The sequence below is a fragment of the Oenanthe melanoleuca genome, chromosome 7 (genome assembly GCF_029582105.1).
Source record: "Oenanthe melanoleuca isolate GR-GAL-2019-014 chromosome 7, OMel1.0, whole genome shotgun sequence".
NCBI lineage: Eukaryota > Metazoa > Chordata > Aves > Passeriformes > Muscicapidae > Oenanthe > Oenanthe melanoleuca.
In genome coordinates this window covers 29,713,971-29,739,047 of record NC_079341.1, presented here as the reverse complement: position 1 = coordinate 29,739,047, position 25,077 = coordinate 29,713,971, and the positions used below count along the sequence as shown (strand labels likewise).

General features: G+C 39.3%; 1 protein-coding gene across 2 annotated transcripts in view; it reads left to right on the top strand.

Annotated features, from left to right (window-relative positions):
* DPP10 (dipeptidyl peptidase like 10) overlaps positions 1 to 25,077 on the top strand; it is a 410,129-nt gene that overhangs the window by 9,136 nt on the left and 375,916 nt on the right. Inside the window, exon 1 of one of the 2 annotated variants that reach the window (XM_056496456.1) lies at positions 13,517 to 13,610. The exons of the other annotated variant lie outside the window; for it this stretch is intronic. The gene's annotated coding sequence lies outside the window, so the exon portion shown is untranslated. Of the gene's footprint in view, positions 1 to 13,516; positions 13,611 to 25,077 lie in introns of those variants that run through there. 2 annotated transcript variants of the gene reach the window in all.

The window sequence follows — 25,077 nt, the reverse complement described above, 5'->3', positions numbered from 1 at the left end:
TGCTGTAATTTATACACATATCAATAATTTCTTAGTTGATTTTATTTTGTACAGGACACAACGTCCTATTGCTGGAACTGAAAACTGGAAAATCAGAGTTTGGGGTAGACTGAGTTCTGTTTCCTCTGGTGGTAGCTGTTCATCCAGGCAGACATTCTGCAACTGTTTCTGCTGAGCCTTTCCATGGAATGAAATGTGGCTTTTTAGGTTAACTGTTTCTCTTAGGAGGCAGAAGGAAGGTTTCCATGGCTTAGCAGGCTGACCCAAAGGTCAGGGTGACCTCAGCACTGCGGGGAGGGGAGTGAGGCTTCTCTCTCACTTTTCCTTTGGGGCTTTCTGTTTTCTTCTGGGTGTGAGTCCTTGTGGGTTGTTTGCCTGGAGAATCCCGGGCATGTGAGCCACTGTGGCAGTCACTGGGCAGCCTGGGGGAGCTGGCTCTGGCTTAGTCCCTGTCACTGTGTTCAGCCATGCCTGGGCCAGCAGCAATTCTGGGGGAAAGGAAGCAAAAAGAATATGGCAGGAAAAGAAGAGGGAGAAAAATTAATCCCTCAGAGCCACTCCTGTGGCCTCAGAGACACATCTGTTGGTGGCACATATGCCTTTGATGCTCATTGAGCATCTCTATGGTTTGGGATGATTTTTCCTTTCTGAGGTGACAGGACTGTGCTCATACTAGAAACCTTTTGAACTATTTTTTCACACAATATTATCTGGCTGCTGGGAGTCAATACAACCATGGATTTGTCTGTTTAAAGACCCAGTATAATACTACCCATGATTCTCTTTCCTATTGATGAGTTTTAAACTGTGAATTCCCTACATTTGCTTACAGTAAAACCTCAGCTGACATCCACGACTACATATTTTTTGTATAGATTAGTCTGGAGTTTGAAAAATCTCAGTTTTGTAATTCAACAGTTGTAATGTGTTTTCTGGGAACATTAATGTTTCTGAAACTTGATTATGCAAATATTTGCAGAGGGCAAACAAACACTCAGTGAACAAATCCATAAAATAATTAAGCAAAGATTGGGAAATGTTTAGAGAGGCACAAATAGTATGAAAATAGAAAATCACCAAACTCCCTGGATGCCTCTTTCCCCTTAGTGATTTAGAAGTCCCTGCTGACATTAATTGCATCCCAAGAGAGACCACCTTTACTGATGATGCCATGTGGATAAAATTTTTGTGAAATCTTTACAAATATGTTATAGATTCAAAGAACTTTACCAGCATCATTGGAATTATAACACTAAGCACTTTTCAATTTGAGGATTCTTAAAGAACTAAGAAAAAGAATTTTAGATGATCATTGTCCCCTTGGTTATTGGTAGGCAGCTGTGCTTTTCCACATCCAGTACTTAAATACCAAGTCATGGAGGTAATGGTTATGCTGTGAAAGAGATTTATTTCATGAGTCATAACTAAAATTACTTTGTGTCAGAATTTTTGATTTTTAAGTTGTTTCTTGGTATATGGGCTTGAAATTCTGCAGGGTCACTGTCGCAATCCTGAGACAGGCAAGTTATATTTGGATTGAGCTCCAGACACATGGAAGTGAGAGGCTCATTCCCTACCAGGCTTTGTGTTCCCAGCACAGCTCTGTCATTTTTGAACTGGATTGAGCAGCATAAAATAAATGCATTTATAGTCCCAGGCAGTGCTCAGAATGAATGTTGTGCATAAAATTGCTTGCTGAAGTAACTTGCCTGATGCTGCAAGAGAGATGGGCCAATAGAGAATTTGGGTCACTACTCCTAAGAAGATTGCTGTAATTAAATTGGTTTGCATTTTTATATGAAATAGCTGAAAAAGCTTTAAATTTCAATCTGTCTATCCTGTTTCCTCCTGAAAAATATTGTTATAGCTTCAGATCTAAACCATTTAGAACCAAATGTTGATAAAGAAAAAGAATCATCATTGCAGGATTTTGAAGACCTTATTTCTCATGTTGAGAAAGATGTATAAACATATTTTCTGTGTGTGTCACCCCCTGAGTATTCTAGCCTTACAAAATAAAGCTGGGCATGTGTTAGATGCCATGGAACTAAGAAAGAATGAGTTTGAATGAAAAAGAAATAATAGCTGATACTCAAGATTTTTATGTTTTATTTTTAAACTGTAATCAAAAAATAGTGTGTACTCTCATTTGATGAGTGCTGCACACACTGCAAAAAAAGTGCACTGCAAGATTTTGGGAAAGTGCCCACAACTGATACAGTGGGTTTTGGGAAGAATTTAATTTTTTATGGTTCGGTGTTTTTTAAAACACTAACAATTCTCAACTTGCCTTCTTGCTTAGGTCAATTATTTTTTGAGGAGGGATGCAATGTGCTCATTATTTCCAGTATCTCTTCTATGTTGTTACTGCAGAGAAAGCAGTAAAGTATCTGAAAGCCTAAATATCAGTCTTTAATAATTTCTGCAGTTAGAGCATAGGAAACTACTATCATTACAGTTTAACACAAATTTTCATTTCTATTTAATAACTGCTTTGAATGTAGACTTGTGTGATTGACCATGCACACTTGCACAATCAGCATTTATACTTTAACTTCTTAAATTAAAATGCTGAATACCTACAGGTATAGGCTGTATACAGTAGTATGTGGTAATGTAAGAGTTCTCCAGATTAGTACTATGAATGTTTGACAAAGTCTCATAATGTCAAAATTTAAATTATTGAATAGCTACAATTCTGCTGCAGAAAATGCAATTTAGATCATGAGACATAAAAGGAATCATGTCCCAGATGAAGTAGCTGAGTAAATATATCATCTAATTGGTTGATAGAGTAGCTAAATTACTGTAAACAAACAATAAAACATCTTAGAGGAAATATCTCAGAGAAATTGCTTATTGAAAGCTTAAAAAGATTAATGCAAATATGTAAAGGCTGAAGAGCAGTTTTTTGATACAAGCTGTAGGTTCTCATGGCTGTCTGTCTAAGACAGATAATATCCTTGAGCAGTAATGACTATTCCCTCTGACACTGAGTAAAGCATAGCACATGAGAGTTGATATAAGATGGACCAAATCTATTTCTGCCATTAAATACTTATATAGGTATTTCTGGGCATTGCAATATGAAAATGTTTAGTAAAGGGAAAACGCTGAGACTGTATACATCATTAATCAATTATAAGCCATCTTAATGGACAAAAAATTACTCCCAAGATATTTGTTTTATTAGTGAACTCAGTTCTGCAGAGCATCAATTCACTGCATACCACACAAACAGCTTTTTTTTGGGGTTTTTTTCATTATCTTTGATAATTTTAGTTTCCAAGAAAATATCCAGGCTGGAATTGATTGTGCTCTACCCCTAAGGCTGAAGATGCCAAATATATGATTTTATGCCAAAAGTATTTGTGGAAGCATCAAAGTTCTTGTCTGCCAGCCAGTGGCCAGATGCCATCAGCAGCAGAGGTGGCTGGGAGTTTTCAAGCTGGAGCCAAGGTGTTGTAAAAGTGTCCAGGGACACCTTAGAGCAGCCTTATAACACTTAAAGGGCAACACTTCCTCGACTTAGGAGAAAGGTGGGGACAGACCTTTTAGCTGGGCTTGTTGGGGTAAGGAAAGGGGTAATTAAAATTTAAAGAGGGTAGATTTAAACTAGATATAAGGATGTATTTTACCATGACAGTGGTGAAACACTGGAGCAGGTTGCTCAGAGAGGTTGGTAGAAGGCTCATCCCTGGAAACACTAGAGGTCAGATGGGATGGGGTCCTGAACAGCCTAAGCTAGTTGGAGATGTCCCTGCTCACTGCAGGGTAGTTGGACTAGATAAACTTTAAAGGTCCCTAACAACACAAATGATTCCATGCTTTTATGAAAAAGGAGAAAATTAGAAGTATTGTGAATCACAGCAGAGTTGTCAGTAATATCCCCTCCAATCTACCAGGAGGCAACCTGGAAGAGCTGGAAGAAATTGTGTTTTGTGCATGCATTGCTTTTTCTCTTGGTATTGTTTTTCATCCTAGTGCCTGTGGTCAGCTCTCCTGTAGATGAAAAGGTAGTGGTAATGAGTTGAGCTGATGAATCTTTCAGAGGAAAAGGAGAGAAAAAGAGATAAAATATTGCAACTGTTTTCAGTAAGGGGGCTTACTTGAAAATACTTAATTCCTGATTCTCAGCGTTTTCTCAAAATGACACTTAAAAAAAAAGATGATAAAATGTTTGTAAGATAATAGAAGATAGTAAGAGGTAATACTAAAATGACACTGATAACCCTTCTGAATTCAGTGCTATTTTATGTGACTACTTTATTCGTTATGATTTATGGAGAATATGCCTTGCTATAAAAGCTAGATAATAGATGGCTTTTATCTTTTCAATAACAGACCTAATCCCACAGTCATTATTTAATCAAAATTTCTTCTTTTCAGACATTTTCTTGCATGTGTTTTTCTGAGTCAGGTCTGTGATACTTAGAGTTTCCATAGGTGACAATTTACATTTTTGAAAAACACATCAAGAAATGATCATGTTGTTGCCTCATGCCAACATGATGAACAATTATGCACTATTAATTCCCTTCTGTGATGGACATTGAGACAAAGAAAGCTTAAATATCTTGTACAAGCTGCAGAGGGCTTGGTGTTAGAAGTGATGAGACCTTGAGACCTCCTTTCAATACCCAGCTGAAATACAATATTCAAGAGGAAAAGTACCAGTCTTGTTCCTTTTTAAGACAAAGTGGCAGAAGTTCTGTTGATTTTTAAGAGGACAGAGTCATTGGGTAGGTGACTCTTGATTTCTCTATAGGTCATCTGTATGCTCTTGGATAAGGTGCAGAATAAGGGTGCTGTTGTATTTGAGGTTTTGGGTTTTTTGGTATTTTTGTTTTTTGTTTTTTGTTTTTTTTTTTTAATTTCAGACAGGAGGTATTTGTATTCACCTTTCCTAAAGAGATAGGAGGATCTAAAATTTGGAAGAAACATATTCTGTAAATAAAGAATATTGCTATGAAGAATATTTAATTATCTTTGCATTGTCAAAGTAATGAACTGATGTAGTTTTGATCTTCATTGCTGTGTGAAGAACAGAAGAGGGACACAAAAAAGCTAATGAAAATCTTCCCTGTCCAAACACATTTGATTGATTTGCTTGTCATTCAGTGAGAAATGTCACAGAGCTGGGAAATCTATCTGGCTCTGCTGAAGGAGTTTGAGTTATGTTTCTTAATAATGTAGCTTTATATTTAGTGGTGAGTTACAAAGATTTTTTGCCCTTCTTTCCTGAAGGCAAGACGTGATCCAAGTTCACTGATGAGATGAAAGCTGGTGGTGTTGAGTGCAATCAACATGCATCAAATGATCTTATGAGGAAACTTGATTGTACAACTTTTTGAGGAAGACTCTAGGGCTTTTTGGATACATCATTTCTTTGTAGAACACTGAACATGCTGGAGAATATACAGCATGTATAATGCATGCTGTAGCAGCCTGCTGATGAAATGTGGGTGGAATCAAATAGTAAAACCAGAGTAATTGTTGAAATCTGCTGCAGATCCTGGGTGTAATTGATAAATAACTACCAATAACCAGAGCAATAACAGTGTTGCTATGCACGCACTCAGAAGCAGTTTGTGTTTTAAGGGAAGTTAAAGCTTTTCTGGTTTTCTTAGATTTCAGTAGCAGAGCTGCAGTGCAGGTGCTCTTTCCATGGTGCAGCAGCTTCACAGGGCCATGCTGGGGATGGGAACACGCTGCACAGAGACATCTTTGTGCCCTGCTGGACTCAGGTAATCAGATCTGAGTGGGAGCATGCAGAGTTCCACTGCCCCACCTGATGACTCTCTCAGCTGATGGAATGGGATCACACCTGACCATGGGCTTGTACCCTCTGTTACTTGATTTAAAAACTGTTCTGAAATCATATGATTGTGCTTGTAATGCCTACAAGGAGAGCAAGCTTAGCTGGCATCTGCTGTGGCTGGAAGATGCCTTGAATGTTCAAGCACATTAAATACACACAAAGTTTCAGGTGACTTCATGACTTAGTGTGATGATAGGAGCTCCCACTGATCTTCTTCTCCTTAATCCCATTTCAGTAGTCGGTTCTTGGACATGTAAGATTAGTAGCCTGCCAATGATTATTTGAATTTAATGCCAGCTTCTAAATTTTATTTAATTGCTGTGAGATTCACTTTAGGTTTCTGGTCCAATAACACTTTAGTAATTAGTGACCTAACAGACATACAATATTGCAACAGTCATTTAGATGAGGGTTTTGTTGGTTAAAAGATCAAGCACTCTTTCTATAATTAAGTGTGGCTGTGAAGATGGAGAACCAGCACAACCCAAACCATTCTGGGATTCCATGACACAAATTCATATCGTGTTGCTAAACTGGAAATTTGTAGAAGCTTTTTTAAAGCAAATGCTTATGTTAAAATCCCCCCATATCTGTGAGAATTAGAAGTTGCTAGTTTCAATGAGTAGTTTTGTTTCAAAGAAATTCCTTAGGGAATAAAATGAATGAGATTTTCTCATTTTTGTATCAATGCTTCAGTTAAATATTTATGAATAGAAGCTTCTCTGTTGTACTTTGAAGTCAGCCTGTTTCTAAGATATGTATTAGTGTCCAAATCCGTCACTATAACATCCTGAATCCTTTAATTAGGTTTGCCAGTTAATGAGTAAACTAAAGTTGTTTCATAATATGTTTCTTTGAGACAGAAAAGATGTTTCCTTGATGTTTTTGAGCTATTTACATTTTCTGCAATGCAAATTCTAGACATAGCCTTTCAGAAGGCTAAATGAGCTTGAAAAATAGAGGTCATATCAAAGTGATGTAGAGCTGAGTCTTGCTTGTACTGGCTTTATTTATGTCGTTTTTAAGTACAAAATATTCAGAAGTCAAAACTCTTCCTCAAGAGTTCGTATGGTAGGAATTGCTATGAGACTTCCCTCTTATGTGGCAACATGGCAACAGACCCTTCCTTTCCCTTTCCCTTTCCCTTTCCCTTTCCCTTTCCCTTTCCCTTTCCCTTTCCCTTTCCCTTTCCCTTTCCCTTTCCCTTTCCCTTTCCCTTTCCCTTTCCCTTTCCCTCCTGCCAAAAAACCATAAAAAATTAAAACAAATATGCAAGTTTTTGCACCATATGTGAGCAAGTACTGTTCCTCTGAGTTCTACCATGTGTGTTGTTCCAAGGAACATTTGAGTGAAAGTCTAAGAAAATTTTAAAAAATGAGCAACCTGTGCATGGATCTGGGGTTCGCTCTTTCGGGATAAGACAATTCACATTTCCAGTTCTGAAAAAGTAATGTATCAGGTGCAGTGAAATGCAGATTTCAGAAATAGAAAAAAATTTCCAAAGGCAACAGAATTTGTGTGGCAGCAGCTACGGCTGTAATGGACGTGTTTTGGGCAGTCCTGTGTCACTACTGAGTAGCTGTCCAAGAAAGTAAAACTGAAGCCAAATTTCTTAAGTTGATTAAAAATAACATATGCATAATCTTTAATAAGCTACTAATTAGAGAGGTGCCTGTGTTTAAAGCATCAACAGATACAGCAGAACTGTGGTCTGGAATTTCTGCTTATGCCTGGGGTGGTATAGATGGGCTAAGCCAGAGGCAGACAGAAATGGCAGCACAAAAACCCTCCAGTGTTTGCATATATGCAAATAATGCATTAGCTTTCCATGAGGAATGTGTGGGGAAATTAGCATCCAGGTCACCAAACTCCATGTTTTTGTCCCAGGCTGATCTGCTGGGGAAAGAGAGGTGGCTGTCACCAGCGCCACCCTCATGCTGCTCTGTGGATGGTTGTCATTAGTGATTACCACTTTCATGTCTTTAATTACTGAGATGCTTTAATTCAGTCTGATACAAAATGAACTTAAGGCTCTGTGGATTCTCATTTGTGCTTTTTTAAAAACAGGGTTTCATAACAGAGCCTGAAATTCAGTTCACTCTGAACTTTCTAGAAGCTGTCAGTGAGTTTGGGACCAGTTTTGATCAAAACAGTTTATGGCTTTCTGGTAAACCACATGAAAATTTGAGGATTTGGAGGCATTCCCTCATACTCATTATTTCATGTCTGAAAGGAACCTCAGGGTATTAAATTTTCAGGTTACTGTTTTTTGGGTTTTTTTTTTTTGAGCCCAACTCAGTAAGTGCTTTTGTCCACAAGGGCCCTCCAAAATAGACATTATCTACATCCTAAACAGCAAAACAAAACAAAACAAAAAAAGGCATATGGAGAGGGAAGTGATTTATGAAGCTTGTAAGTAAGCACTAATTTATTTGCAGATTTGTAATACATCTAAACAAAAAGATTTTCCTAAATGCATTTGAATGACATTATCATGTATGCCAAGTAATGCAAAACAACAATCTGATTATCTTCCTTTTGTCTTGTGGCATTCAGGGTTCGATCCAACACAAAAATGGGAGCCAGATAAAGAGCAGCACTGAGCTAAGTGAGTAATGTAACTCATCCTCTTGGTTAAAAATGTTTATCTGCAGTCAAAGCTGCAACTGCCTGTAAATGGCTTAGAGAGATACCCTAGGTGAAAGCCTGAAAGCATGTGCTTAATTTAAAAATATGGATTTACTTTGAAATGCAAAGAACATATTATAGCATAAAAGTAATTTTAGAATAATATAATTAAAAGTACCCATGTAATCTTTTTTTGGCTGCGATCAACAATGAAATTGTAGTCAGATCCCTGTTGCTATTGCCATGCAAAATGGAGAAATAGTGATGGATGGAATTACTGAAAAATGTCAAGAAATGGATGTACAAATTACTAAGGATATTTTTAGTGCTTTCCTTTGGGGGTATTGCTTCAGGAGAGAAATCTGGACTTCCACAGGTACTTGAGTGAGAAATCAAAATTATGCTTGGAGTGAGGGACTACCTACAGCTACAGAGGGGGTTCATCAGGAAAAAAGTTTTCTCAGGACTTTGAGAGCTTGTAGGGAGACACGTTCTGTTGCCACCCAGAGACTTGAGGACCATTCCCTGCAATGTGTGCTACATCCCTGCTGAGCCCCATGTTCTCCACAAATGAGTCTGTTTCCCTGGGCTCTCAGTTTGCCCCAGTGAAGCCATTTCCTCACCTGCTGAGTGCTCCCTAAGCTGAAGCCCAAAGACAAGTAAAACAGACAATAAAGCATGTGGGCAATCCTTAGATAACTGTGTGCCACCAGAGACTTGTTTCAGGATAACTAACTAGGATTACCAACGTAGGAGATTTTTGCTCTCTGCATTTGTAAGCACCTTTTAGGAATTAGCACAATGCCTTCTGAAACCTAAATGTATGAAAACTGGCTGGCACTGCTCCTGTCAGCAGCAGCAAAAGCAGGAGAACATGAAAAATGTGGTCTCTGAGAATTCTGAGGTGAGACAGAGTGGGAGAAGAGGTGCCAAACCTCAGGTGTAGATAAACTATTTCTACAGTGGTCAGCTGACAGGCTGGCACTACAGTGTATTATAAATCATCCTGCCTATACATCAGCTACTGGTTTCAGCTGCTTCTGGTGATAGAAAAAGTACAAGCTACCTTAGCATGTGCAAATAAGCTTTCATCCTGCAACGAATGAACAATACAGTACAATTTAGATTCCTATTTTTAATGTTACTTTGCTCTGATATTGTGCCAGAATCTACTGGAAAAGGAAACATAAATCTCTACACTCTAACATATAGTCAAATAGGATTTTGGAATATGTAAATTGTAAGCCCAGGTGGAACTGGAAGCTCATTAGCTAAGTAAAAGGTTGTTTTCAAGAAATGTTTAATAGACTCTAACCACTAATCTTATCACCGGGTTACACTTGGTACATCTATCAGTGAAATTTAGGAAGGCTGAACAGGAGAATGTGTCTTGGGTTGACAAGAGCAGCACTGCCCTGAGAAAAGAGGTGCAGTTTATAAACAACTGCTGCTTTCAAGACAGAGGGGAAGAAAACTTCAGTATGGTCAATTAAATCAGATTAAACCTTTTGAGGAAAGCTGTCAGGTCTTCCCAGCAGGCTGGCCAGAATCCCTGTGTTGCAAGTTCTTTTCCATACAGCCATTTCTGTTCCTTGCTGGGACAAATCAGCACTGTTGGTGCTGGGAGGATGATTTGCTGCCTTTTTGATCTGTGCCAACTATTTTTATATCCTGAGAAGGGGTGAGTAAAACCACCCAACTTCAATTTTCTACAGTCTTCATTATTATTTGTCTCCACTTTTTCAAAACCATATATTCAGATTATTCTGCAGTGTCATAAATGTGATGCTTGGGGGGTCATCCAGTCCCCTCTTCTGTAGGCAGCAGGCTTTGAAATGTGTTTAGTTATTTTTGTCTGGTGAGTTGGGCCAGGCTGCAGCACAGGGGGAGTGTAAATGCTCAGTTTGGGGTGCACCAACAGGGATGCACAGACCCTGCCCTGCTCCTCTGGCCTTACACCAGCTGAAATTTTCATCTGCTTTAGCCCACAGCTTCACCCCTCAACATCCACCCTCACCTCCTGTGTGGGGTAGGAGTGGATGTGCTGGTGAGACAGAAGCAAAGGAGTTTGCCACAAGAGCAGGCTGTCAACCCAGAGATAGAAATAGTATCTGTACTGTATGTCATCTAAAGTGAAGCTGTTGAACATCCCTGGACCAAGATGTTTCATTTTATCTCAGTTCTACAGTAGTGTGTGCCCTCCAAGACACCTTAATGCACCATGAAAGCTTTAATTTTGATGCCACCAGCCAGACTTCTCTCTTAAAGCCTGGGTTCCTGGGCTGTGCTATAAAGAAAAAGAGAGGAAGAAAGAAAAAAAGAGGTTTAAAGCACTTTTTTAGGACTCCTATCCTGTGAAACTTTAAGGGATTATAAGCCCATATCAGTAGCTACTGAAATCTTTAGTCATGAGTGTTTTTTACAGAAAATGTCAGAAAAACATCACAGAATGTGCTAACTGTAACTTGCTTTTACCGCCTGATACTGAGCAAACATGCAAGTGTTAAAAAATGAGTATTTTAAAAGAAAACTTGGCAACAGAATATCCAGCATTTTCAGAAGAAAATGTGTATTTCTTTTGGTGTGGATTATGTGTTAGCAGGAGGGATAATCAGAAAGTACCATAGCCACTCTAAATCATATCATACATAATAATAATATAAGTAATTCTCAGCAGATATGACTAATTTAACATACTTTGGAGTTACCTGCTGGTGCTGTGGGAAATGCTTACAGCTGTGATTTCATGTCTTTAATGTTTATTATGTTACTGTCTTTTTGGCTATTATTAAATCCTGCCTGGCTGTTTCAAAAATTTCCTGTTCTTTTTTATTCCCATATACTATTCCTGCTAGACACAGTTTATTAAAAACTCACATAATATTGCATGTTAAATGGTAAAGCATGTGTAATTTTGCTAGAAACCATGGCAGTGATTGTGTCTAGTAGTTTAGATCCCTCTCCTAGCAGGGGTATGATCACAGTAGGGATATAAAAGTCTACTATCTTTTTGTTAGAAGAGCATTCAAAAGTCATTTGGGCAAAACACTTAGCAGAGAGCACAACCCATGGCACAGGTGAGCACTCCATAAAAGCACTCTCTATATGTAAGCTGAGACACTAAAGAAACACTCGAGAAAAGCTTGAATTATTTATTTCTGTGTGTTTCCCGTTAAAAGCACCTTAAGATCACTCCAGAACACTCCTGTCAGCACACAGTAATCTCAGGAACAGAAGGAGATGAAAGAAACACTGCTTGGGAGAGGCTGGGGAGAGTGGAAGTGCAGATAACTACTGCTTAAATGGGCCAGCACTGTCTGTCTCCAGCTCTCTAGGCACCGTGGCAGCACTGAGACATTTATTTCAATTTTGCAAACAATTTTGCTTTCAAATCCTCGAGGCCATGATCAGCACAAGACCCTGTCCTGCTTTGATCCACAGAGAAAACTTGTCTGCACTCAGAATGGGGCTCAGCTCTGCAGTTACCCCAAACTTTGTCTCATGGCTGGAAGAGCTAAGGGACAGTCCTGTTCCTGCCCCAAATGGCTGTGGAAGGGTTTGGATCCTCTCCCAGTTCCTTCCAAGAGAGAGAGGACAGGCAGCATCAGAGGCCCTGAAAGAGCAGGAATTATTTCCCTGCCTGACAGAGCCATGGCATGGGCAGCCCCTTGTTCCCCCTTGTGCTGTTTTCAGTTTAATTTTAAAACAATTCTCTGAAAACCTGAAAACCTCTGCAGTCTGACTCCCCTCTAGTTGTCTGCTGGGACCATGCAGTGCTCCCACTGGATGTGGCAGTGGGGTTTGAGAGGTGATGAAACAGGATTCCAAAGACAGTCCCAAAGGGTCACTCCTGCAGTCCCTTGTGCTGCTGGTGAGGAATTGTGGCAGCATTTCCTGGCAGAAGTGCAGAGCTCCTTACCTTGCTTTGTCCCTCCACTGTGGGAGGATGTGCTCACATCTGGCACCAATCACTCTTCACTGATTCTTTGCATCAACTTTGTACTAACATTTATTTTCTTCCTTAAAAGGATAAAAAGAGGAGATCAGATAATGTATTCCTACCATATTTTTAGATTCCTTCTGTCATTTTAAATCAAAAAGAAATTAAGAGAATGAAGTTTTGGGACAGTCAGTTGAGTGTAAATGTTTATTGCTAAAAAAGTGTGAAATTCTACAATTCTAATTTCCGATGATGCATTAACTCTCTTGTTTTTTTTAAACTGGCTTTTCAATAGCACAGAGAGAGTGTTGCCAAAACAATTATTTGTCCTGAGCTCCAAAAATCACAGATGTGATTTACACTCTATTGAAAATCAGTGGGGTACATTTAAAGTACTGTGGCGCTTTTTAAAATCCCAGGGGTGCCCAAATACCAATTGAGCTGCTTTGGACTGTAACACCATTTGGAGGTGAGTATCTTGTTTGCTCTGTGGGGAAGGAAATGCACAGATCTGTGCAGGCTGAGCCTGCTGGTCACACTCACATCTGTCTGCTGTTCAAAAGGAGTCTGTGGCTGTTCTGCCTTTTCTGTCAGAGTGTGATTTTATGACAGGTGATATGGCCAAGGCTGCAGGACAGAATATTGCAAAACTTGGATGGTTTTGTATGGCAGTAGAAAAATCATTTCAGAATTATCACTGAAAGCTGGTAAACTAATTTGACTTGCTTTTAACTGAATGTTCCATTAAAATTGATGGCATTTGTTGCTGCTGAAAATCAGATAAAGTATTTATAACAAGATTTTGTAATTGAAAAATACACATTTGTCCAAATGGGAAAGGTTTCTCTTCAGTGTGTTGCTTTGCTCATGAAATATGAGGAAAAAAATATTCCCACAGTTTCAAAGTTTATTTAAACAATTTTGTAAAAAACCCCACATTTAGTATCCTCTCGTGATTCAGTTTGGTGATTAATATATTTCAAAAAATAAACCTAATTCAAAAAAATATTTACAAAATACAGAAAAGAAACCCTTGCCTATTAAATGAGTGTGAAGCAGTACTTAGATAATACCTGAAAGCACTTGAGTTTTTCAACTTTCTTATGCAGAAACAGAAAGCCTCAGCACAAAACAAGAACAGAATATGGATTTCCTGGAAAAGCAACTCACCTCCTCCCACCAAGGAACTCTGTGAAAGTCTCTGCTATCACTAAATCAACAGTAAGTTTTTAAACATGACCTTGCAGAGATTTCTTTTCCCCAGGTTCTCCAGTGACCTCTGCTCATAGGTTAAGTGAACTGTTCTGTAATGGAAATATCCAAAAGAAAAACCTGATATATTTATTGCACTTTACTGAAAAAGAATCTGTATTTTCCTTCTGACTTAAAAAAAAAACCAACAAAAAACAACAACAAAAAAAGCTGAAATTATTGCATGCAGGATGGTTTATAGGCTATAAAATATAAATTGTGGAGAAAATTTAGTCCTTTTTTAGGTGAACAAATTTTCATCTAAAAGGAAAGCTGCACAAGTAGGTAATAAAGTAAAATAAAATACTATTTGATCTAATTAGAACTTTTTTTTCCAGATGTAGCAGATACCTTGTTTGCAAAATTTTGTGTTAAAATCTGTGCAAAAATTTTAAATATTCATTATTATATTAAAAATACAATAATTAGCCCAACAACTGTGCATTTTTCTAAAAAGTTAATGCACTACCATTGCCCTTATCTACTCATTTTATAATTAAAAACTGGATAAACCAAACCTTCTGAGGTTCTGGGATTACTCACTAATTGCATGTGGGTTTTTTACATCAAATTTAGTCACAGCTAGATTGGTATCAAAAATCATAAAGGTTTTTGTGTATCACTATCATCTTCCTTGCCCATGGGTGATTAAATTGTAACTTCTCATGAAATGGGATCAACAGTCAGCAAGCAGAAGGGAAAAACCTAACAAAGTGCTAAAGTGCATCTACTCTTCTTGGTTTAAATTGAGGTCTCTGAACTCAGTGAAGACTTCCCTGGATTAACTCACTGAATTTCATGTTTTGCCTTGGATTCCATGTGTTTCACTAGTTTTTAAATATAGAAAATCTGTGGGGTTTATGGCTACCTGGTCCTTGGGCAGCACATCAGAGCAGGAGAAACACCTTCAAATTTCAGGCTACATGGCTCCTGTTCTCCCTGCCATAGAGTGTGAACACTGTGTTAATGTTTGGGGAAAAAATAACAGAAATCACATGGCAATTGGTTTTGCATTAGAAATTCTAACATTTTCTACAAATGAAAAGCAGCTCCACTCTGGCTGTCAGCTTCAGGGCAGGCACCAACAATTGAAATTCATTTTTTTCAGAGGAGCAACAGGCTGGGCCTGAGTCCCAGCAGGCCAGAGATTGCCTAGGTGGACTCCTCTGCAGGCAGTGTTGGCCCTTCTATGAAACCCTGTAAACCTGTAATGGCAGCTGTGCCCTTTGCTTTTGCTACCCAGCTCTTTTCACGTGTTTGGGTGTGCCTGCTGATTCTGTGAGGTGATTTACATGTGTTAGTTTAGGAAACAATGCTTTGAAGGATAAGGGTTTCCTCTGTTAGCTGGAGCATTTCTCTCTACCCGTGCAGGACAATATCTTCTGTTTTATAAATGTGTCTGTGGTTCAATGCTCTGGAAAAAGAAGGAGCAGGGAAGAGTATTTAGCAGTCTTACCACCTGCTCACCCACCTTTGAACACACATCAAAGAAGCATTTCAAGGGGGAAAGAATAAATACTTTATTTTTGTGGAATAAATTTGTAAGGACAACTCAGTCATCTGGTACTGTGGTAACAAGGGAATGTGTTTGCTTTCATGTAGATTGGAAAAAAAGGAAATAGTTTCTTCTAATGAAAATGCGGGTGTCTTTTTCTTCTTATCTGTTGACAAAATTCAGGAAATTGTGCAAACAGAGCTGCTAAAAATATTTTCATTCATTATATCACTTTATAACTAGCACCTTCATTTCTTAACAAGTAATAGTTCTGGAATTTTATTGAAAACCTTAGCTTAAATATAAGTTGATTTTTTTTTCTTTTTGTATTGTGCAATTGAAATCTGGAGAGGAACTTTTTACAAGGGCATGGAATGATAGGACAAGGAGGAATGACTTCAGACTGAAAGGGAATAGCTTTAGATTGGATATTAAGGAACAATTTCTTCACTATGATGGAGGTGAAGCCCTGGCACAGGCTGCCCAGAGAAGCTGTGGCTGCCCTGTCCCTGGAAATTCTTAAGGCCAGGTTGGATGGGGGTTTGGAGCAACCTGGGATAATGGAAAATGTCCCTTCCCATGGCAGAGGATTTGAACTGGATGATGTTTAGGATCCCCTCCACCCCAAAGCATTCTTAAATTCTATTATTTACTTTGAGTTAATTAGGAGCTCTTTAAATTTTTAAGTAATTTCCATGCGGTAATTTAGAGGGATGCCCTGATTAGCTTGCTTCAGAATATTCTAAAAGTTGAAAAAAGAACTTCTGTGCTATGCTGTGAATAAGTAGACTATTATTTAAGCAGTTAAAAAGGATCTGATGCCCATAAATTATAGTTCAAATCCATGCACCATCAAATGATAAAAATAATACCCATGGCTGAAAATTCAGTGGTCTGGCTATAAGAGTTGTCTCATTATGAAATCTTTGGTTAAACCTTTGATCTGTCATTTTTGGCAGAAAAAATATAACTTAAGGTTTAGGAGACTGGACCATGTCTTGATAAATTAATTAATTTGTCACATGACAGATTAACAAGTGATTTAAAGTACTTTTGATGTGCAAAGAATATGGGTGTACTTCCTCCATGATGAAAAATGTTTATCTTCCATCCTGTTAGGGCATCAATAAAGACAAGTTACCCTCTGACTGCTCACCACTGGTACCCAGGTGTTAGCACTGTGCTTAATTAGGAGGCTCTCCTGTACCTAACCAGGGAGTGCCCATCAGCAGATTGCTCCCTGCCTTGTTCCCCATTATCAGCTGAAATTTTCTAATGAGGATCACCTGGAAAACTGCACATAGGTGACATTGTTCTAAGGGTGCTTTGCCATTTCCCTCCAGGCCTTTCCACCAAGGGTAGTTTTTCCTGGTGGGTAGCTTTGCTAACATGGTGCAAAATCCTCAGTTGTTAATGTCCCTGAACCAGAAAATTCCTGGGGAGTCTATGGATGCTTCCTGCAGCCTGGGTTAGACTGCCTGAGTGAGCATGTGTGATCCTCAAGGTACAGAGCAAATGTTCCAAATTAGTTTTCATGTTCTGTTATGCTGTTTATCAAAACTGGTAGTTGTGAAAGTACTTGATTCATACCACTGTGTGTTAGACCAGATTCAGCTTTTTTTGACCTGCAGTAACTTTCCCAGAGTTATTCTACATTTCTTTTTCATTTGTGCTCAAGTAAAATAATCTATAAAATGCAGTGTAGGTAATCCAGAGTTTCTTGTAAGATTTCTTCTCTAATTACGTAGGAAAAACTTTTTAGAATGGACCTGCTTGAGGTAAGAGTTATTGTAGTGCAGAGCAAGCAGGACAGAGATTGTTATGATATTCAGGGCTTGTTTGGGTGAAATTCCTTGTCTTTTGATACTGCACTAGATGTGGGACAAAATAACCAATTTAAATGCAACTATGCAAATAACTTTTAGCTTAAATGTGCTTAGAATTCTGTGAATGCAGATTGTGGAGGCTGAGTGTCATTTAAAAATGCAGTGACAGAGGAATATGATTTCTGGTACCTAAGCCAAATTTCTGTCACTAATATTGATATGTTTAAGAGGCAATGGGAAAAATCCAGTTCTTTGTGGTATCTTATAGAGGCCTATGATAAGGAAGATGACAAGGACAGCTTATTATATATGAACTTGATGCTTCCAGCTTTGAAAAAAATTCTCATAAAACCAAGTAAGATTATCTGGCTGCTGAAGAGATAAGGTGTCTGTTTTTTGGTTGTGGGTCATATAAAAAGATAACAGAATTGAACATTAGCTTTACTGAAGACTTTTGCCTTAGTTCTGAAGGTGAAAGCTTCTATTTCAATATGCTTTGTCAAGAATTTTTATGCTGTCACCTATAATATAATGTGAATTTTACTCTGAAATATAGAATAATTTGGGGAAGGAGAGGGCCATTTGACAGGGCCAGGTGTTTGTTGGTTTAACTCCTGGTGTAGCTTCACACCTAACTCTCTGCAAATCCAGATACCAGTAAATTTACATCTGCTGCTCTTTATTTCTGAAGATTTAAATTCAAAGTTTTTTGTGATTGGTACTTACTAGGAACCAAGAAAGGACAAACCTTCTCTGTAGTGTTCTTAGTATAGCTGCAGTCTGAAACCATTTCAGTGCAGTTTTTTAGGAAAATTTAGGCTCGTGTACCATATGGGTGTTTATCTTACTCAGAATTTAGTTGATTGTAAAGAATGAGCTCAGTGAAAAATTCATAAAATATTTCCTTACTTTCAGATAAATTAACAAATGCCAGAGAAAAGTTGGGCAGTTTAAATAACAGAATTCAGGGAAGAAAATGTTGTTCTGATTTGTTAATGGAAAACAAGTTTAATTCCTGTCTGGGCTTAGTTCACCATTGCTGGAAGACCTAACCAAAGTCAGTGGTTATTGAAGCAGCACTGATAACTTTATAGGTGCACAGTAAACCTCATCAATGAGCTGAGAAGGCCCTGGAAACTACTACAGCTGAAAAACCCTAAATCAGTGAGCCAAGCCATTGGAAACAAACAGGGCTGGAAAGCCCAAATGCTGATGGGGTGTGGGAGGAATCATCAGCTTGTGGTGGAGCCAAGGCTGCTGGTTATGGGACACAGCAGCTGGCATTATTAACTGCTTTGGGGTCAGTGGTGCCTAATGCTTTTATGGAAGTCCTTGGCACAGATAGGAGCATGCTGGTATGACTTGCTGAAGATGCAAAGGTAAAAGGGGCTATGAATAAGGCTAGAGATGTCCTAAAGGAAGGATTGTGTGACCTTGGTTATGGTAACAGAAAGGAAGTTCAGTAGTACAGAGGGAAAACCCTTCTCTGGGGGATTAATGCCAGGTATTGGCTGGGAGCTGATTTCCCTATGGGATGCAGGCTCTTAGTGTACAGCAGGTGCAGTCCAGCTTTTTTATTCTGACTGTTGTCATCTGTTAAGGTAATGAAACAGGTTTTGTGATTACAAGAGAGTTAATACATGCTTTGTTTTTAATAATTTCTCTCATGACCAGCATTAGTTGGGTCTTGCCTGGTCCATGAGCTGTTCTGTGTGTGCAAGAACAAAAACCCTAACGGGGTGAATGAAGCAAGGAATCCTCTTTGTAGTTACCTGTGAGACAGGAAGGGGGAGAGAGCAGAAGCAAGGAAAGAAAATTCACCATTTGCATGCTCAGTCTCAATTGGCAGCTCATCAGATCATTTGAATATTAGTTGAATATGTTTTTTTTTCCCCATGGAGATCAGAGGGTTCCTGTAAGAGCTCTAGGAAAGCTTGGGGCTGCACTCTGATGCTCTCCTCTCCAGACACTTGGTGCTCACAAACACCAGGGCAGCACTCAGTGTCTGCTGGCTCCTCTGGGGCCCCTGTAGGGGAATTAACACCCACCCAGGCAGCTGGAGCTGCTCCAGCCTGGCCCAGGTGCTGCAGGGCTGCTTTCCACACTTCCCCCTCACTGCTGGGCAAGGTTTTGCCCTTTTGCCAATACCTTTCCCCAAGGGGTCTCAGCTGTGCCCTGGGTGGGGCTGCTGCAGAACTGACCTTTCCCCAGGGAGCACACAGCCCCACACTGCCAGCACAGCACTGGCAAAAGTGGCACAGATGGCAGGAATCCGGGGAATCCTTGGCACTCAGGGGTGTGCCTCACACTGTTTTTGGCAGAGCAGGAGAGGGGACACTCAGGGAACACTGTCCCCTCCTCACCTTTGGGGCAGTGAGTGTGAGACCTCTGCCCTGATGCTGTGGACTGAGGAAAAGGCAAATTCAAGTCCAGCTTGCACTGAGTGATAAAACTAACAAAATATGAAACTTTAGTTGTAGTGACGTGTGTGTTACTGATGTGGCAGATTTTTAGAAGCCTCTCCCCAGTAATGCTCCTCTGCTCTGGTGGCCAGTCCAGCTGGTAATTTTTTATCAGGGTAGGACAAGGAGTTGTGGTTTTAAACTGAAAATAATAGATTTAAATTTGGTAAAGGAAGAAAGGAGGGGCCCTGGCACAGGGTGCCCAGAGAAGCTGTGGCTGCCCCATCCCTGAAGTGTCCAAGGCCAGGTTGGATGGGGCTTGGAGCAACCTGGGATAGTGGAAGGTGTTCCTGTCCACAGCAGGGGGGTTGGAATGATCTTTAAGGTCCCTTCTAACCTGGACTATTCTACTCTATAATAAATGGGTCAGGAAAAGAGTGGAGTGCTTCAGACTTGTTTAATATATTCATTAATGGCCTTGACATAAATATTACGAGTGTACTTAGAGAATTTGCTGAAAATGCAAAAGCAAGAGGCTCTATAGGAATAAACCTGATGGCCTGAGAGGCCTTGTTCTCTCTGGGATGACCTGAAATTAATTTTTCATCTTTTTTTGGTCATTGAACTGAAACAGTGTTTTTCTCACTGTTCTAGCAATAATAGCATTTATTTATGATGTGCTTTCCTGCCTTTGATATAGTGCTGCTGGCAGGAGTAGAGAGGAAAGATGAACATAAGTGTTCCTCTGTTTCTGGAAGAAAGCAGAAGACTGAAAGAAACCAAATGGGGAGAAAGTATGTTCAAGCTAGTAAACATGATGGGGAGAAAAATGTTATATATTCTGCCAAAGCATCCCCATTTAGATTTATCACAGTGGAGAAATTTCTTCTGGAGCCACAGCCAGGTTTTTAAAAACACATATGGCTGCTACTAGAATAGCTTTAAATATCCAGTGGAAATGCTGAAATTGCTCAACTCTAAAACTGTGTGGGTGCACTTCCTCACCAGCAGTGACCTGTGACCACCTGACTCCACCATCAAGCACAGCTGATAGCCCTGGGTTTGGGTCAGCATACTCCTAGTTCAGCAGTCCCCTGAGATATCCCAAGTGGGATATGTTTTGCTGGACAGTTCTGGGATCAACAGAGGAGGCCAATGATGCTGTGATAAGCACCATATGGGGAACACACTAAAATAGTACAATAGTTTTCATGGAGTTTTCACTTCAAACAAAAATGGAGCTTACCAAGAGAATGCTAATTCAGTGTTGTGCAACACATGAGCTCTAAGTGTGGGAGCACTTCTGATGGGCTTTCAAGGTCATTTTTCTTTATTGAGCATTTATAGTAGCTGTGTAACAATTACTGTGCAATGGATACCTGCCTTCTCTGGAGCATGCAGAATTGATTTTTTTTTTGTGAATTACTGATTGCATTGATTTTATGCTTAAGACAGCACTGGACAATTTAAGTGCATAAGTTTCAGGTTTCAGATACTTTGAGTAATTATGGCAACCTAAAGCTTTAGGCATATTTGTGGCAACAATTGCAATTACAAGTTTGTTACAGTTTTGTTTGTTGCCTTTTTGGACTCTGGGAGGAAGGTGTGGGTGGGTGCTCGCCCTGATGTTTGTTTTTACTCTTAGTGGGATGGAGAGCTTGTTATTTGATTGAAAAGAATTATACAGGTATTAAAGCAAAAGATTGGTCACAGTGTGAAGGGTACTGAAGTATTTGTATTTTCTTTGTTTCCATGAAAAGTGACAGGATGGGACGTTTCAGAGTGGATATTTTCACATGGTGATTTCATGGAAGAAGTTGCTGTCCATATGTTCTGCTTAAGTTGCTAAATAATTCCCATTTACCCTCAGGGCTCTGGTTTCTCTTTGGCTGGGACTGCACAATGTTTCTCTATGTCCTGTTCCTGACAAAACCCTCACATCCAGTCACCCTTCTGCCCTCAATCTATCCTTCTTCCATGGCATTTATACATCACTGCTGCAGGATGCAAACACTCACAGTCTTCATTGCTTTCCCCTACTCCCCCATGAATTAGGCAAACACAGTTTTTCCCATTTGAGAACTACAGGACTAAGGCACTTAAAACCTAAAGGCTGTAAAGTGAAAGATATTTATGCACTTTACACATTTAGGTGCCTAATGTGATTTTCTAAAGCATCCAAATACATTAAGCATCCAGCTCCTGCTGACTGTGATGGAAGTTAAGTACTTAACTCATCCGGATGTTGTGGTAAATTGCAGATGGCTGCCAATCTGTCTCACTTCATATTTATTTAGATAAATTTTTGAAAACACTAGTCTAGATCACTTGCTCCCTGCTACACAGGGAGACCCCCAACTGGTAACCTATTACATTTTTTTCTTCAGCTTTTCTGTTTCATAGCAGTTGGTTATTCTACTTAAAAGTTAATTTGGAGTATTTTCTCCTACAATATTAAACGTGGTACTTTAGCTATCAGGTTTCTTTGCAATTCAGCAATAGTACCATACTTGGTTTGAATCATGTTTAGATTATCTCTCTCCTAAACCACCTATTTTCTTAACAGCAGTTATCAAAGCAGTTTTTGGAGGTGTTTTAGCTAAATGCAGAGTGCACTGTTACAGTTGGAAGGAAGCAGATTTTGTACCCACAATTACCTTTCTGCATGGAAGCTGTGTATCATATTTCTGTTATTTAAATCATCATGGGACTTGGAAAAAGTGATGAAATATAATGGCTTCATTTTACAGTCCTGAATTAGCTCACTTTAGTCAGGGATGCTGCATTGTTGCATCTTTACCATGGAGTTTCTGAAAGCTCCAGAGAGCCACAGGTGGGACTTGCATCTGGAAGCTCTGTGAGGCTCCTGGTGGGTTCCCTGTGAACTTAGTGCTCCAGCAGCTGCTCCATGAGCACTTCAGGCTTCCTCCTCCTGCCTCAGGGCAGACCCTGACCCGGGCACATCTCTTCTGGGGTCTTCATTTTGGAGGAGGAGCTCAGACCCCACTGGAGCAGCTCAGCCTGATGAGTGGATTCCATCCCCAAACCCCATGGCTGCACAGATCAATGCCTGGCATTGTACCTGCATTTGTTCAGTATCTCAGATCCCTCTCACAAAAAACAGTTCTCACAGTTCTCTCTAAGTGAGAGACTGCTGACAGTATTCAGATTCTTGTTATTTTTTCATATTCCAACACTTTCAAGTCTTTTTCCTCCTCTTTATCCACACTGTGGAAGGGGCTTGAGTTGAAAATTAATTTAAAGGGACTGCAACTTTTAAAATCTGCACCAAGTCTCTTTATCAAGTAATAGTTTGTTTTCTAGGTGGTTTAGGCATAATTGAAGCAGCAACAAATTATAGCAGCAACATTTCTGCTGTTGAACTCTGATCTATTTATAGCCTACAGCATTAAAATTGCAATTAAAAACTCCATGCTTGCTTTTAATGAAATGATCATTCATCTTCTGCTCTCCAATTACCAGAATATAATTGTATCTTTTATTAAGAAAATTTCTTTCTATGCTACTGGAAGTGGTTAATGCTGTATTTGATTTTAGCCACCTATAGGACATCATAAAACATCATCTTAAAAAGATTTTTGTGGGTGGCCCCTTCATGTCAAACCGAATTCACACTTCCACTTGAAATAGCTAAAATGTACTCTGGCAGTAGATTGCTTTCATATTTTTGTGTGGATAGAATTGTGGAATTTTTTTTTAGTCACTGAATAACTTTTTCATATCTTCTGCTGGAACAAAGCTGAATATATCTTTTAGTCAGGTTCTTCAAGCAGGCTGTTCTGACAGAAATGGAGAAACTGCAAACTGTAAAATCTGACTGTGCCTCCCGGTGGCAGCACGGTGCAATTCCTGCCTGCTGGAAGGCAGAGGACTGTGACTCCACTGAGGGATAAATGGATTATGGAGAGTCCATTTAGCTGCATGAAGCTGACATTTTTCTCAGCTCTGAAAGCAATCAGCACCAATTCTAATAGATAAAAAAAATCATCATTTTTTCCTTTTTGCCTGTGGCTTTCATATTTAATGAGATTTTCATCAGTATAAACATCATTCATGTGGAATGCAAGCCTGTTTTTAGTGTAAAATATGGCTTGTGCATGTAATATAATAAAAGTCTTGGCTCTGAATGTTGCTGCAAATCAGTGCCTGTGAGGCTGAAAAAAAATCTTGCAAATATTTAGCTGCAAAACCAAAAACACTTAATGTAATTATCTTGAAGAGTCTTTGTATTTCCAAAATTTGAGAGGACCACAGGTTTGTCTCAGTATTTCTGAGTAAATAAAAACCACCCAGCTGTTCACATTTCCTTGGGTGATTAATCCTGCTGCCTCATAAAAATCTTTCAAGCTATGTTCATGTTTGGTGTGAAAATTGCTGTCAACTCGTGTCCTTTTTGAAGGTTAGAGAGTGCAGATTAACTTTCTGAGAGACCAGCAAAGTAACATGAAGTTCATAAAAAGATGAGCCTGGGAGTTAGTTATTCTGAGTGCTCCTGGAAGGGGAGTAGTGAGGGACATGTCCCCAGATGTTCACATTTCTCTTTTGGGTGTGGGGTTGGATTGAGAGGCAATTTGAGTGCTTGCAGCTCCATCTAATGTGAGAGCACCAAACCATTAGAGCAGAAAACTTCTGCACGTGCCAGCAGGAGGCTTTTCATTGCAAAAATGTGATTTTAGGTGTTGCCTTTCACTTGATATGCCTGTCATGAGGCTGTGGCTTTCAAGAGGAGTCTTTCCTTTCCTTAAGATTTCAGAGAACCAGGTCCTTCCCAATTAAAACTGTGCCTTTATTTGGTCAGGAATGATCCCAGTCTTCAAAGGGTGTCTAATGCTGTGGCAGTGGTCTTGGGTAGCATGTTGGGTCTTTGTGGTTAACAAATCAAAGTTTCTCTGTTTTCCAAAGCCTTTTTGCTTTCTTAATATCTCTTCTTGTTATACATTTTCTTCTCCTGGTAGTTATATCCTGCCAACCCTCAATCTCATCATCACAGGCTTTGCTGTCCTGTCTTCACTTGAAATATTTTCTCTGCTTCTAAAATTCTTTCAGAGGTTTGAATGACCCCACAGCCCTTCATTTAAAGAATGGCATCTTTTTTGGCTCCCCTTTCAGATGTGTCTATTTTAGATGGGATGAGCATTACCCCTTCCCTACAATATGTGCTCTTTTGTTTTTTTTTTTCCGTATCTAGTCACTCACTCATCTTTCTGTAGTTGTCACGGATCACTTCCAGGTGAAATCTTGTGTATAGAAATTACAGCTTTCACTGTAGCTAAAATCTGTTGGTGTTATCAGCAAAGTGTTCATGGGGAGAGGCAGTAGAGGAAAATGACATATTTTGGTGATTTGAGTTATAAAAGAGCATTCCTGATGACAAATGTTTGTGTGTTGCCTTTGGGCTATGGGATTTTGTCTGACTGGGAATAGACCAGAATTTCTGCAGAGTGACTGAAATTGATTTCTATGACAAATACTGACAAAGAAAATTATCTGTGTGGGGCTTTTTTGTTGCTTTTAAAAGAGGTGTTAAAATTATTAAATATTGAGGTAACTGTATTACATTGTGAAGGTGATTCATGCAGAGCATCCCAAACCTGAAGATGCTGTTCTCTGGTTTTGCCCTTCTGACTTATTGCTGATACAGCCATGTGTGTCTATCAGGAGAGGCGAAAGTGCAACTGCAGATTTTCTTCCTT